Source organism: Manduca sexta, chromosome 22 (assembly GCF_014839805.1).
Source record: "Manduca sexta isolate Smith_Timp_Sample1 chromosome 22, JHU_Msex_v1.0, whole genome shotgun sequence".
Taxonomy (NCBI): domain Eukaryota; kingdom Metazoa; phylum Arthropoda; class Insecta; order Lepidoptera; family Sphingidae; genus Manduca; species Manduca sexta.
In genome coordinates, this window is record NC_051136.1 from 14,465,207 (window position 1) to 14,478,676 (window position 13,470).

At 42.2% G+C, this 13,470-nt stretch overlaps 1 protein-coding gene across 3 annotated transcripts in view; it reads left to right on the forward strand.

Moving 5' to 3' along the window:
* The first annotated feature begins 9,785 nt into the window (after positions 1-9,785).
* LOC115448021 (fat-like cadherin-related tumor suppressor homolog) overlaps positions 9,786-13,470 on the forward strand; it is a 56,207-nt gene continuing 52,522 nt past the window's right edge. For all 3 annotated transcript variants that reach the window (XM_037441204.1, XM_037441206.1, XM_037441205.1), the window contains exon 1: positions 9,786-10,181. The gene's annotated coding sequence lies outside the window, so the exon portion shown is untranslated. The remainder of the gene's footprint in view (positions 10,182-13,470) is intronic.

The window sequence follows — 13,470 nt, forward strand, 5'->3', positions numbered from 1 at the left end:
TCGGCTGCTGACCTTTGTACCGTGTTATATCCAAACAATATTACAGTCAAGTTTGTAGTCTCATCTATGATATTTCCTTACACCCAAAAAAATAATGCTTTTCCAAGCCTTCGATATAAATAAATATGTACGGCTTCGTCAGAGTGAGGTGCAAGCACCTGACAACGTTTCATTCCCCGTGTAGTAAGGGAACAGTGAAAATTGATCTAGCGCTGGCTCGCTGGCGGTCAGTCGCCGGCCACGGTGACGGGACAACTCAATATTTACATAGTTTTAGTACAAAAACAAAGCGATACCTAACAAAACATTCTGTATTCATTCGATTCGGAATACATTGACTGCGTAACAATCCACCAGCACGGGATCTCCCTTCTATGTAAACACGCACGCGACAGGACGCGAAGAATACATGTGAGGGCCGCGGGACACTGCCCGATGCGTGCAGGAGAGCCACGGGACCTGCTCAGCGTTCTACAGATACCATCTCAGATTTATAACATATTGTGCTTTTATATCAAACATGAATAACAAATACGAAGACATGCTGCACGAATGTTTATAATTTCTAATATGCTTCCGCTATTAACTGTTACCATTGCATTAAGTGGTCGGCGTTTACCAGCAAGATGCCTTAATAAATGTTAAATACAAATTACATGATAAGGCATGTTTGGCACGGCATTAATACGGCAATCTTTTGTATCATACAGAGCGTGTATAAAACTCGCGCTAGCCCGACTCTCAGTCGAATCAGTTACCACGCATATGCGACGAGTCGCGCGGCAGTAGGTGAGCACGGAGGACGAGACGGTATTGTGGCGCCGCCGACAGCCGGGTGGTCTCGCGGTCGGCCACTTGTAAATCAACCTCATGTAAACTGTTATATTCGTAATAAATTAACATCGTTGATTTGTTTATCATAAATATAACCTACGGAGTACGGACGATGCCCACCGGTACTAAATATAGCATTGGCCATCTGTGTACGCCACCGAGCGGCGAGCGGCGAGCGGTCACCCATCATCGGCCAGTGCCGCCCGCGGCCACTCACGCGACCTATAAAATAATAAAGCACGCGATTGGATTACTCTACATGTTACTCCACTTAGTAGGTAATGACAACAAAGTCTTTCATTATTGAGACAGTGAACCGTTATTATTTGTATGAATCCAGTAAAGAGGTAACAGCGTTCCAGATCGCAAAACACAAACTCACGGCTATTAGCCAGCACATCTATAACTAAACTACAAGAAAAATAAATAAAAAATCGCTTGTTTTGGCTCAGCTCTGTGTGATGTAAAGCGCATTGGACCATGATTTTCTGTGATAATCTTTGATGATATAGATAATATGGACGATATTCCAATGATGCGTGTGACCGATGCGGACGCTTCTGCTGCGCAGTGCCGCCAAGATTAAAAACACATTTAGAGCCATCCATCTGGCGCACGGCCGCACTGATGTCGCTGCAATTAAGCGGCTCCACGCGGCCACCGGCGCGCCTGCAACGGGTTCAGCCTTCTGCACCCCGCTAATGGCAGCGCGCGCGACACTCGACATTGTGCTCCACGGTATCTTCCTGACGCTGTTGTCGCCTCCATGATTCGCTCCCGGCTTTAATGTCTTATGACACCGTGTGCACTACTTATTAATGCCTTATAGGAAATCATTTGTGTCGAAGTTACAGATCAATGATAGAGTGCAACTCGCGCCGTTTTACTGCTCATTAATGTGTGTTATGTTTTGGCTCAATCGTAATATCAAACTTAAGGCCGGGATAATACGAGCGTTATTTTTTTTGTAATTCGCGATTTTTTTAATGCAATTTGTGCTTATGTTGTGCTTGTGCTTATTTAGTAAGGTAGTTTGTGATATATCATTAGAAAAAATATAGTATGCGAGTCTTGGACTTAGATCCTTGTATATATTATGGCTTATTTGTTTTGTACATAAGTGGAGAGTTGTGTGTGTCGCACCCCGGCCAAGTCCTGCGAGGTCCAGCGACTGCAAGAGGATCAAACTACACGCATGGCGCAACCTGCCGTCAACAGCGTGTGGCGCGGCGCGGCGGCGTGCACTCTAATCGCACCGTGTTGTGTCGGCGCGGCGCGGCGCGGCGGCGCGATGGCGCACATATTTCAGCCGGCTTAATGCTACCAGGCGGGCACCTAGCCAAAGTAGATAACGCATTAGCCTAACGTGAAACATATTCCGTGTACTTTCACGAAGGCTGTTCCCAAGTAAGGTAGCTTATATCGCAGCAGCAGCCGAACCTCGCCTGAAGACCGTCTATCTGCACTTTAGACGAAGTAATAGAGAGGCGTTTTGGATTTATACGGCAGGTCAGGCAACACAACTTACAACTCATCCAGAGTGTTGTAGCGACGCGATACCTAGCGCGCGATTAATGAGCCGTCGCGAGGCCTCGGCGTGCCGCACGGTGTCAGACGGTGTCGGGTGTTGTTAATTAATGCCATGTCATTCCGCTAAAGTAACGCGATTACGCGTTATGTCAGCGGAGAAGTTCAAGCGTGTTCGTGCGCATGTGGCTCGCTCGTCACCGCGCGACGCCGCCCCGTGGCACCCCCGTCCCACGGCTACCAATACAAGCGACATAGTACGGTGGTTCTTCGTACCGATAAACACCCGTGTGTCACACCATCACAGAACACATTACCGTGTGTGATTTTATAAGACGGTTGACTAACAGTCAGGATCACCAAGTTGCTACTGCTATGATCACCTGTCATACTGGGTGGGTCATTGATTTTTTGTCGACTCATAAATAGGGGATGGGAGAAATGACTTCAATCTTCGGCAGTTTCGCTACAAGCAAAGCGATAACTCAATGTCCGTTTAGTATGACATACCAGTCTGTTGGAACCGGCGCTTCATCGTGCTGGCTAGCATTGGTTTTACCCACAGTAGTGTGAAGGATGCCATTATATTATTTAGCTCCAATATATAACATGTAGTACATTGCACATTATAAGTATAATTTAAAGTATAAACAACACAAAATAGTTTTTCATTAAACGTGTTTACATTTTTCATTGTCCTGTCCTCAAAAATTATATATTTGTAACAAATACCGCAGACATTGCAAGAAATAATTACGATTATTTGAATCCTTTTAAGCTACTTGCTTTCCTATTAAACGTTTTATGTACAATCCATGTTTAAACCTCCAAAATACACAGGGTCATTTTGACATTGCATTCATAAATGAAAACACATACTCGTCTTTACCTTCTCCAATATTGAGCCAAATATTATCCATGAATTCTGAATATTTTCACCAAAAATCCAACTCAATTTAATCCTATTGCAGTTTAGTGCGGATGGGTATGGTGAGTGCGAAAGTAGTTCTGACTGAAAGTGTGATTTTGGCGCTTCAACGAATTCTCATATAGTAGTGACATTGGGGCATCTAAAAAATACATTACCTATATGTACTACCTATTAGCTACCAATTTAAACGGAGACGGTGCCAAATTAAAATTAAACATGGTTTTCGTATATTTGTATAGCTGTCATTTATTTATAAAGCTTAGCTAGCAATTTTAATTAGCAACCAGTATACAGGTAATGTTAAATTATTTTTGGTATTTAGTTGTTTTTGAAGGCAGTTTAATTTTTTGTTAAAAGGTTTTTGTTATTTATCGTGCCGCGCCGGGTAGCTGCCGAACCCCGTTATAATTTATATTTAAGTATTCTTAGGGATTGTAAACTCACACAGTTCTATTTTAAGAGAATTCGGAAGAATAGTAAACTCTTGGATTAGCATGCATCAGAATAAACCGCACACAATGACCTGACGACAGCTGAACACATGAGATTTCCATTGGGGCTGCTCCGAGTGTGAATGTCTTGCTGAGCGGAGTGGCGCGGCGCGGCGTTCGAATCGCGAGTTGAGCGCCGCATCAATCTATCGGCGCGAGCGGCAGAAGCGGTGAGAGCGGCGCGGAGTGAGGAGTGCTCAATAGCCAAGCGTATTTATAACGGTTCTTGTTAGTAACCACAACGACTCAGAATCAGGCTAGGGCTAGGTCCAGCTGCCGATCTCGAACCACACCTACTGACTGCTCACTCTGTTCATACCACCGCTCCCTTGAGGTCAATAAAAATGTGTGGCTCTCAGCACTCCAGCGCCGCCTAACCACCTTCGAGGCAGCGGACTGTTTGTGGATGGTCACATCATCCCCTGACGCTGTGGATATTAAGAATAAATTACTTATTATCAGTTATTTTTAAGAACAGGTTCTTGTTACACACATTACATACTATAAAATACCTATAAAACAGGCCCTCTTATTTTGTAGGTATATCTAACAAAAAGATTATATAATGCAATATGTAGGTTATGTTTCTGTAGCATAAGGTACTGAATTTGTGTTTCCACAAAGCGGGATATTGGGCGAAGTTAATATGTTAAATGTACATACTATCACAAATCGCTCTAAGCAATCTTATCTGCAATACTTCACAGCACACAATCACTACGCGGGCTCAGTTTACAGTTTATTCAATTGTTATTAAATATGAGAATGAAATGAACATAATATTACAACAGGCATCCGGAAACAAGCGCGGCAGCAGGTGTGCGTAGTCACTACTCACTAGTTTAGTAACACGAGTAACGAGTTGCATCCGCCCGCCGCGCCGCGCCGGCCGGCGGCCCACCGCACTGCCGTACACATTACAATATTACAGGAGCAGCCAGATCGTCGATATAATAATATTTGGCACAATCTCAGTTAATGTATAGATAACATTGGGTACACGTCACGACCGCCAGCCGCGCGTATATCTGGCGTACACAAGCTGCAGAGCGCAGGCGGCAACCATCGACTCAAAGGACAACACAAGTCCCCGCTGTCAGGTAGTCGGCGACGGCTACCTGATGCCAGTGGTGTTCAACGAAACTGTCAAACTTTTAGGTATTTCGCTGCTGTTGTTGTTGCTTGTACTGTGCTATACAGATTGTCAAAGAGTACCTAGTAATTAACATATCTTTTTACTTGTTTAGTAAAACCGTACAATGAATTACATATATCATATGACTCTGAGCTGCCACAGATACGTCACACGTGAACGGGAAGTGGCGGTGAGTCCTTACGCGCCGCAGGGCTATTATTGACGAGGATATTGCTTTTTCTAAATATAACTGGACGTGCACTCCGCCGCGTCCCGCGCTTCCTCGTGCTGCCGCGCCGTGACGCACTCCTGGGCCCTTATTCTGTATGGTAGTGTAAACGCGTAACGCGGCCGTGTCATGTTATCTTCGAGAAATATGCGTGGAATGGTATTCTGTAAGCCACATTTCTATAGTCCTAAACATGATGCGTTGTGTTGCGTGCTTGTTACGCACCGTTAAAATAACGTGTGGGATAGAGAATAAGGCCCCTGTCTCAGGCAACACTTTCTCAATGGAGTAACGTTACAACCACGAACGACATACTGACGATAGTTTTTTTACTTTAAAGTACTTAATTTTAAAGTTTAATTTTATTTTTTTTAGGTTCTAGTACCTACTACTGCTTACCACAGTCCTTTGAAAAATAATGTAGTTGATACGAAAAATATATCTAAAGTGACAAGAATCTGTTCAAAATTATTCACGAATTGTAAAAATCTACATACGTACTACATATATACCTGGCAACATTGGTTGAGATACGAGTAAATGAACTGCTAACAATCTCACTGCATGCGCGAAATGTAACAATAATTCTAGCACTTCACATGAGTTTGTGCGATACAGTAATACTCATCATGATCAAATTAATAAATTCGTACTTCCAACAAAACGGATGGCTGCAGAGCAGTGCTCACAATAGGGGACCGGCCTATGCTTGATTTTGTACATTATTCTATGTGTAATGGCTTTAAATACGAAAAAGAAGCACTTCTGCGAAAACAGCATAAAAATTGGTTAAAAAATGAGCGAGTAATTCATATTTAAAATATTGTAATATGCATAAGTGGGCGCGATGTGGGGATATCGCTTCATTTCTTTCTTTCGCACGCGTCGTAATTCCCGATGACGTCACATGTGGATATTTTGTCTCTTTTCTGTTTCTTGTTAATTACCCCTTCCACCGAAATTCAAATGCTTATAACTTGTTGATTTTTCACTGGATTTTAATAATTTCTTTGGTGTTATGATTTATATTATGTAAATATTTGATAATTGTTAAGAACAAAAATGAGTCCGGTACCCTATACTGTGGGGCGTCTAAGTGTAAATGCATCGAAGAAGTTAAGAAACGTAGTGGTGCTAGGCGGTGCTTACAAGCCACCGACTTAATCATCAGCGCATGACAGACGATTCTTGACCTTCTAGATGGTTATTTAAGCGAGGGGACAAGAGTGAAGTCAATAACGTGTGTATTTGTGATTACGCTGAGTGTGCGTGTGTGTGTGTGTGTGTGTTTGAGTGATTACTGCGCAAGTGTGGTGCGGTTGAGACTCGCGCGCCTAATTAATTACCCAATTAGAGACAATTGAAGCGAATATGGGTTTGTACGTGCTGGACACTCCGTGAGAGGTAAACCATATCCCCTAGACCATTTATGTTGACTTATATCCAACACCTGGCGGTGAAAACCACGGTAATTATAAATAATTACCACGTGTTGTGTAGTTTTTCTACATTTCCAGCTTTAGGCACCTGCCTCACCGCCGACGACAAATGAGCAACGAATAGAACTAGAAACAAGAAGAGTTAGCAAGTATTGAGAAGAAGTGTATAGTTCCGATAACTTTGTCGCTGGCTTATAGCGAGTGTAGAGGTGCGACGGGCAATTACTCTCACTGTAGTAGAGAATGGCGGCTGCGAGTATTCTGACTAACGAGCTAGCGTTGCTCACCGAGAATTACTTTTGATAGATCTTGTCGCTGTAACAAAACTAATGAAAAAAGAGTTCCCGTTGGCAGCGGCAACAGTCAGCATACAACTATTTATATATATGTCACTTTCATTCACACACGATCTACATCTATTTTACGTACCTTAACCGAAAAAATTATCTATAATACGCCGCGTTCTCATCGGCGTTGAGGCAAGAGGCAGTTAATTCCAGAGGCAATGGTTTGACTGCGGAGCGCATGGCGAGTGTAAAAGCATAACAACTACAGCACATATGACCGGTGCGAGTGGTCGGTACGGGTACCTGGAGGGCGCTGGCACGCTGCAAGCAGGAGCCCGCAGTGCTATCCCTAATCCCGCGGCGGCACCTCGCTTGTACGACTTCTCAGTGTCAGCACCACGCACATATGCGTCTACAAACACCCTACATGACACTTTACATATTTAATATTAACATGGGTTTGCTCGGGGCCGGGCCTCCATGTAAGGCCTTTTTGAAATAAAAGTCCCACTATATACTTTTCCAGGACCCGGGATGAAAAATCTTTCTAAAAGTTCGTATTTATAGGACAAGTAAGTACTTAAAACACGTATTTTGAATGTGGGCTATGTATGTCCGTCTGACTTTAATTTCTAATGTCTCATTAAAAGAAGAAAAATAAATGAACTACGTAATAAAATTTACTTTACTACCCATCGGAGCGTATTTCTAATTTTAAAACCTATAGGTACTTTGTTTTTATACATTGAATTATACATATGAAGCTAGGACATGGTCTATACATGAGTCAAATTTCATCTAAATCCGTCCATAAATCTATGTTACTTTAATTCATTACACACCAGACACAAAAAACAAAATCTTACTTGAGTAACGATCATCAGAGACCAAGAACCTACCTATAAGATGGCCGTGTCGCTGTGCAGTCCGTACCTACACCTCGACCACGCCACCTTATCTTACATCTACCAGTACTTCCGTCCCGAATCACACACTATGTCTAATAACGGTTTAACAACCCGAAAATGCTGCTATTAAACCTTTAGCGTAAGTAAGTACTTAATTGTTTACATTTGGAATGAATAAATAGCAACCTGCCGAGTAACGCTCCATCGCGGCGCGGCTTGTAATGAAACCCCACAACTCCACATTCAGAACATTCTCTATCGCACTCGCTGCGCCGCGCCGTACTACTCCGCGCCATACTACTTATCGGCGCCAAGGTGCTGTTATCTTCCTGATAACTACTTTCATATTAAGTGGTTTGAACGCTCCTAGTTCTACAATATTGTTTACATTTTCATAAAAAATGGTACCTATCGGATCGATAGCTGATTAATAGCGGCGAGCGCGACGCAACACTATCTCACCACGCGTTCCCGCGCCGGTAGCCTTATAAAACACATCCACTTTTGCTGTCACCGCGCTTTTATTTTCATAATCAAACATCGCAATTACTATAAAACCTGTGACATTGTCCGACATTTTTTTTTCTTTAATTAATGAGACGAGATTGCCTTTCGCCTACTGGTAAGCGATAGGGTCGCCCATAAATAGTAGAAACACCATCCACCACCTTGAATTACAAAGTATTGTTTGGTACTTATACCACTGCGCTTGCCATCCTGAAATATGAGATGTTAAGTTTTATTATGTCCAGTAGTTACACTGTCTACAATGTTCTTCAAACCGGAACACAACAGTGACTACACACTGCTGCTTGGCGGTATAAATAGATATTGCAGTGGTACCTACCACTAGTAATGCGACATTTATCGCCTGCCGATACCCAACATAATTTTATTAAACTACTTAGATTTTTTATTACTTTTCCCGCTTCTGGAACATTCAACATTTTCTCTTAAGCAATGGTACCTAAAAAGAGTTTCTATTCTTCCCCCACTCTTCCTTTACCCAATTCCTCCCCACTCTCCTCAGGGCCCCTGCAGTCGCTAAGCTGGGGTAAGTATACCAATTACCAATGTCCCGTCCGTAGGTTCGTTGTTCGTAAGTACACGTCATGTAGACATCAGTGTGTACTTACTATTGTTTTGTAAGCTGTAATTAAATATTATTAATTTTCTAGAGAAGAAAACACAAAGTAGAGTTCAATTAAGTACTGTGGTACTTATTATTAATCGGTGGACTAAAATGTCCTGGTGTTGTGACACCAGGACATTTTAGTCCACCAATCAATTCATCTACAAGTTTAGTTATAAGTAAATACATCCGTCAAAAATCCTTTAGTCGTCAGACCCTATATCATTTCCTATTTTCCAACCTAGATATTAGACTAAAAATTTGCCTCGTTGCAAATTTAAAATCTCCTAAGTGTTAGATGTGTAGGTGTATAATGCATAATACTCAACGGGTACTACACAGCGCATAGGGCCGGCCCTTTTCTTTATCTCTGACTCGGCCCAACCACTCAACATTGATGCACAAATTGAATTAATTCAAACGACGCGAAACTAAAAAGGTGCCTTATGACAGTGTAAACTCATAAGTCGTAATACGATCGTATTGTGTTATCTTCGTGGAATTAATGTGGTGATATTCTGTAAGTACTTATTCTTACCAATTTCTATAGTCTTAATCGCGACGCGGTGCGTTACGCGCTTGTAACGCACTATCAAAGTGTGTGGCACAGTCCACGGAGAATAAGCCTAAATTGTGTGAAAAGATCACGCGTGCCATGCGTTAGTGCTGTGGTAGCACTCAACAGTCAGCACGCTGTGCTAATGTGTGCGGCGCGAATAATTTGCCTTTCACGAAAGTGCACGAGAGCCAGACCCGCCAGAAACCAAGTTTATAGGGCAAGCTGCGTGCGGAGAGAGCTCCCCCCGCTGCCGCCTCCGCGCCGCGTTCCTCCCCGCACCTCCCCGCTGCCCTAGGCTCCCGGCGCCGTTCGCACAGCCCGATGCAGGCGGCAGGCAGTCAGCCGCCGACTACGCTGCGCGGCAGTCCTTTTGTCCGTGTGACGAGCGCTCCCCGCGCACCTCTCGTATAGTTCGCGCGACACAACCGCCGCGCGAGTGCCCATTGGAGTTTTTACCTGTGAAACCTTGTGATCGTTTTATAGTGCGCACTGGAGTGTGAGATCGTTTGTGTTCAGTGATACATATATAATATCTGGTGCATCGTGTGGAGAGCCGGTTCACCTCGTGCGCGGGGCCGGTTCCGTGTGCCGCCGCGGGACTGTGCTTACTGCTCTCTGCTCAGTGCTTTCTAAACGGCTCGCGTACAAGTGCGTGTCCTCGGTTAGGACTGTCTGTGTCGCGACTCGCCACTATAAGAACAAAAAACAGGTGAGCACAAGCCGTATTTCCAAATTTCAGTAATTCATGTTCAAAAGAAATAGATTTCCGTCATGACTCATGACCAGATCTACACAGACTAACGTAATACATATTATGGTGATTTTAAATATTAAATGCGAATGTTATTCGGTCCCGTTAAAGAGCAAAGGCAACTCGCAACAAATTATGAATGAATGAGCTCAGCTCTGTTGTTGCCAAATGGAATAGTTAATGTAAGAGACCCGCAGCTCTCATCAGGCACTGGCACTGTGACGGCAGGCGGGGTGCGTCCGTAGTTCCCCTCAGACCCTTGCAATACCCTATTCACGCGAGGCACGAGCGCTGTATAAGGAGCAACGTGCGACACTGACACCGAGCCTTGGTCGTTCTGAGCAGTACATGTGCGTTGTGGCGCCGGCGCCGATCTGCAACAAAGCTGTAGCTTTGTACTGTGCAACAGTGCATTATGCTACTCGCACACCCAAGCGCAACATGTTCTCATACTTTTTCTTGTTAATTGTTATGATTTTGCAGTTCGCTAATATGGGCAATGTGATTAAAATCGTAAACGCGTAATCGTATCGCTTGACAGTAACGATTTAGTAATCGTTATGTCAAGCGCTCCTGTAACTCGTTTAATCTGTTCAGTAATAAAAACTTAAGTATTAACCGCCGTCTTGCACAGTGCCCCCCACAAACTTGTCAGTTCTACCGATAATCGACACTACTACGGCAGGGCAAGCATTGTATAGAAGTCCAAGTACCTACCAGTAGAGTTATAATACATTATACATGTTGATCAAAACCGGTTGCGATCCGACCCTTTGCAAGACTCGCGGCTCGCCAGATGAATGATCGACCATTACAAAATATAAACCTGCCGCTGTGTACCACAGTGCCTACTTTTTTATCCGTCAAAGCAACGCAGCAACATGTTTAGCACACGGTCCGCACATATTTATAGGTTACTTAATTCGGCCTTTGTTATTGTTATTTGTTCGTTTATTACCTACTCATGGCAGGTACCTATTACCTAGAGTAGTGTCTAGACACTAACGAGTAGTATGCTCGCTCCTAGTCCTAAACTATCGGGTATCTTAAGCGACCCCTAACGCGTCTAAGAGAATCATCATAAAAACTCATATTTTACAAACTGCTCAGAGAAATACCTTCTTATTTTATGTTATAAGACGTTGAGGTAGTTATTAACTCATTAAACATTAGTATTTATAATATCATAATATACATATGTATATTGGTTTCACCACTTTGGATATAACACGCGCGAGTAAGTGTCTTTTTATTCCAAATGAAAGAATAATAAAAAAAATTATGTGAGGCAAAATTCATACGGATAAGAAAATAACTTAGAAGTTAGATTGGAGATTATATTAATAAAAAAAAGTTTTCTTATCTTCTTTTTAACCGACTTCAAAAAAGGAGGAGGTTATCAATTTGACGTGTACTTACCTTTTTTATGTTTGTTACCTCGGAACTCAGTCATTAATTAACCGATTTAAAATTAAACATTGTTTTCGTATATTTACAATGTACCTATATGTAGCTTAGCAAGCGATTTTCATTAGTTACCGACTCCAAAATTAGTAAACAGTAGGGAATTCAATCTTGCGGGATTCTAGACCTAACCCAGATCTCGCGAGACCATGGAAACTGTCTCGCGAGATGTCTTGCTTAACGAGATTGCATTCCCTAGTAACCAGTATAGATATAAAATTAATAATTTTTTTGTTATTATATGAACATAATTTCCTACGCATTTTAATGGGAACTGTGCAACAACTGGTATCATTATACACGCACACAAGGGTAAGCAGAATTACGCAAGGACAGCGTATGACGCAGCTGTCATGCACACTAGTTTATAATCGTTGCCCTATTTGTTTTAGTGAGATTGAAGCGCACCGCTCAATGCAGTCATATAGTTTATCTAACATTTACTATGTATAAGTTTTAATAAATATTAGCGAATTCGAATTTGCGTTACTATTTTATCGGAATAGGTATCTACTACCTATACCGGTCTCATTGTCTTGATTTCGTTGAGTCATCCCATAACTGTGCTCAAGTCAGGCTGTTGGGCGGTTGACGTTCGTAAGTATCCGGAACACTGACTCAAGTTTCAGTGCATTCGTTGAAAAGAGGAAAGGATAATATTATTAACATTAAGATAATCATGACATGTAATCGGTGTTGGAGTATCTTTCGCTCGTGCCAATCCGGCATGTTACACGACTAATGGTTTCAATCACTCATGCAGGTTACAAATAACTATCTAATTGAATAGTGGTTGGAATAGTGTATCCTATGCCTGTTCCTTTAGTTTATAGTAAGTTATTAACGTATAATGTTATTATTCGTCGCATATCAATCTGTATTTAGAGTGACTTCCACGTTGTAGAGTAAAAGTAAACTAGAACGGAATCGCCAAGCTATCTCCGTGTTGCACATTGCTGCCCTCTGACATATTCAGTGATCAAGAATGAGTGGGTTCTGTCTGCACACTTCTCTCTCAACATCCTTATCCTATATCTCAGCTTGGTACATGCTGCCGTTTTGCCAATTTGCCTCTAGCAGTATGTTTAGAGCATTAGTCGACATTAGAAGACAGGTTCTTCGCGATGTTATCTCGATCACGATATAATATGACTGACCAGTGTAGATAAGTACTTCTATTTCCGCCGGCGAAGTACAGTGACGACCTGGTAAAGTTTAACAGTTTGTGGTTAATTGTAGTCCTTAGTGACGGTACATATTGGGAATACTGTCACCATTAATGATCATCGTATGACAATCTGACGCGCCACGATACTGACCATAGTATAATACTGTTAAGTACTTTATAATTTAACTAGTTGTTGCTCGCGGCTTCGTCCATGTGAAAGAAAGATCTTTTCTTGTACAAAAGTCGCTCAGTATACTTTTCTGTTGGAAATAAAAGATTAAAAGTTAATAATAAAAGAAGTTAGGAAGCAATTTAAGCAGATTGCAGGACAAAAGTTAAGCTAAGTTAGCTTATCTCGCATAGCTGAGAAAATATGACATATTATATAGCTCAGTTCCTATCGTCAGCTGTCTGTGCACAAGTATGAAGTTGGTCGTCCACTGTCAACTAAACTATGTGAAAACTAAGCTCAGTAAACTAAACTTATGTTCTTTGTCCTTACACCGAAAAAATCATCAAAATCGATTCACGCAGTCAAAAGTTCTGAAACATAAAAAAATACAGACAAATTGAGAACCTCCTTTACGGTTAGAAATAAGCAGACTGAAACGGAGC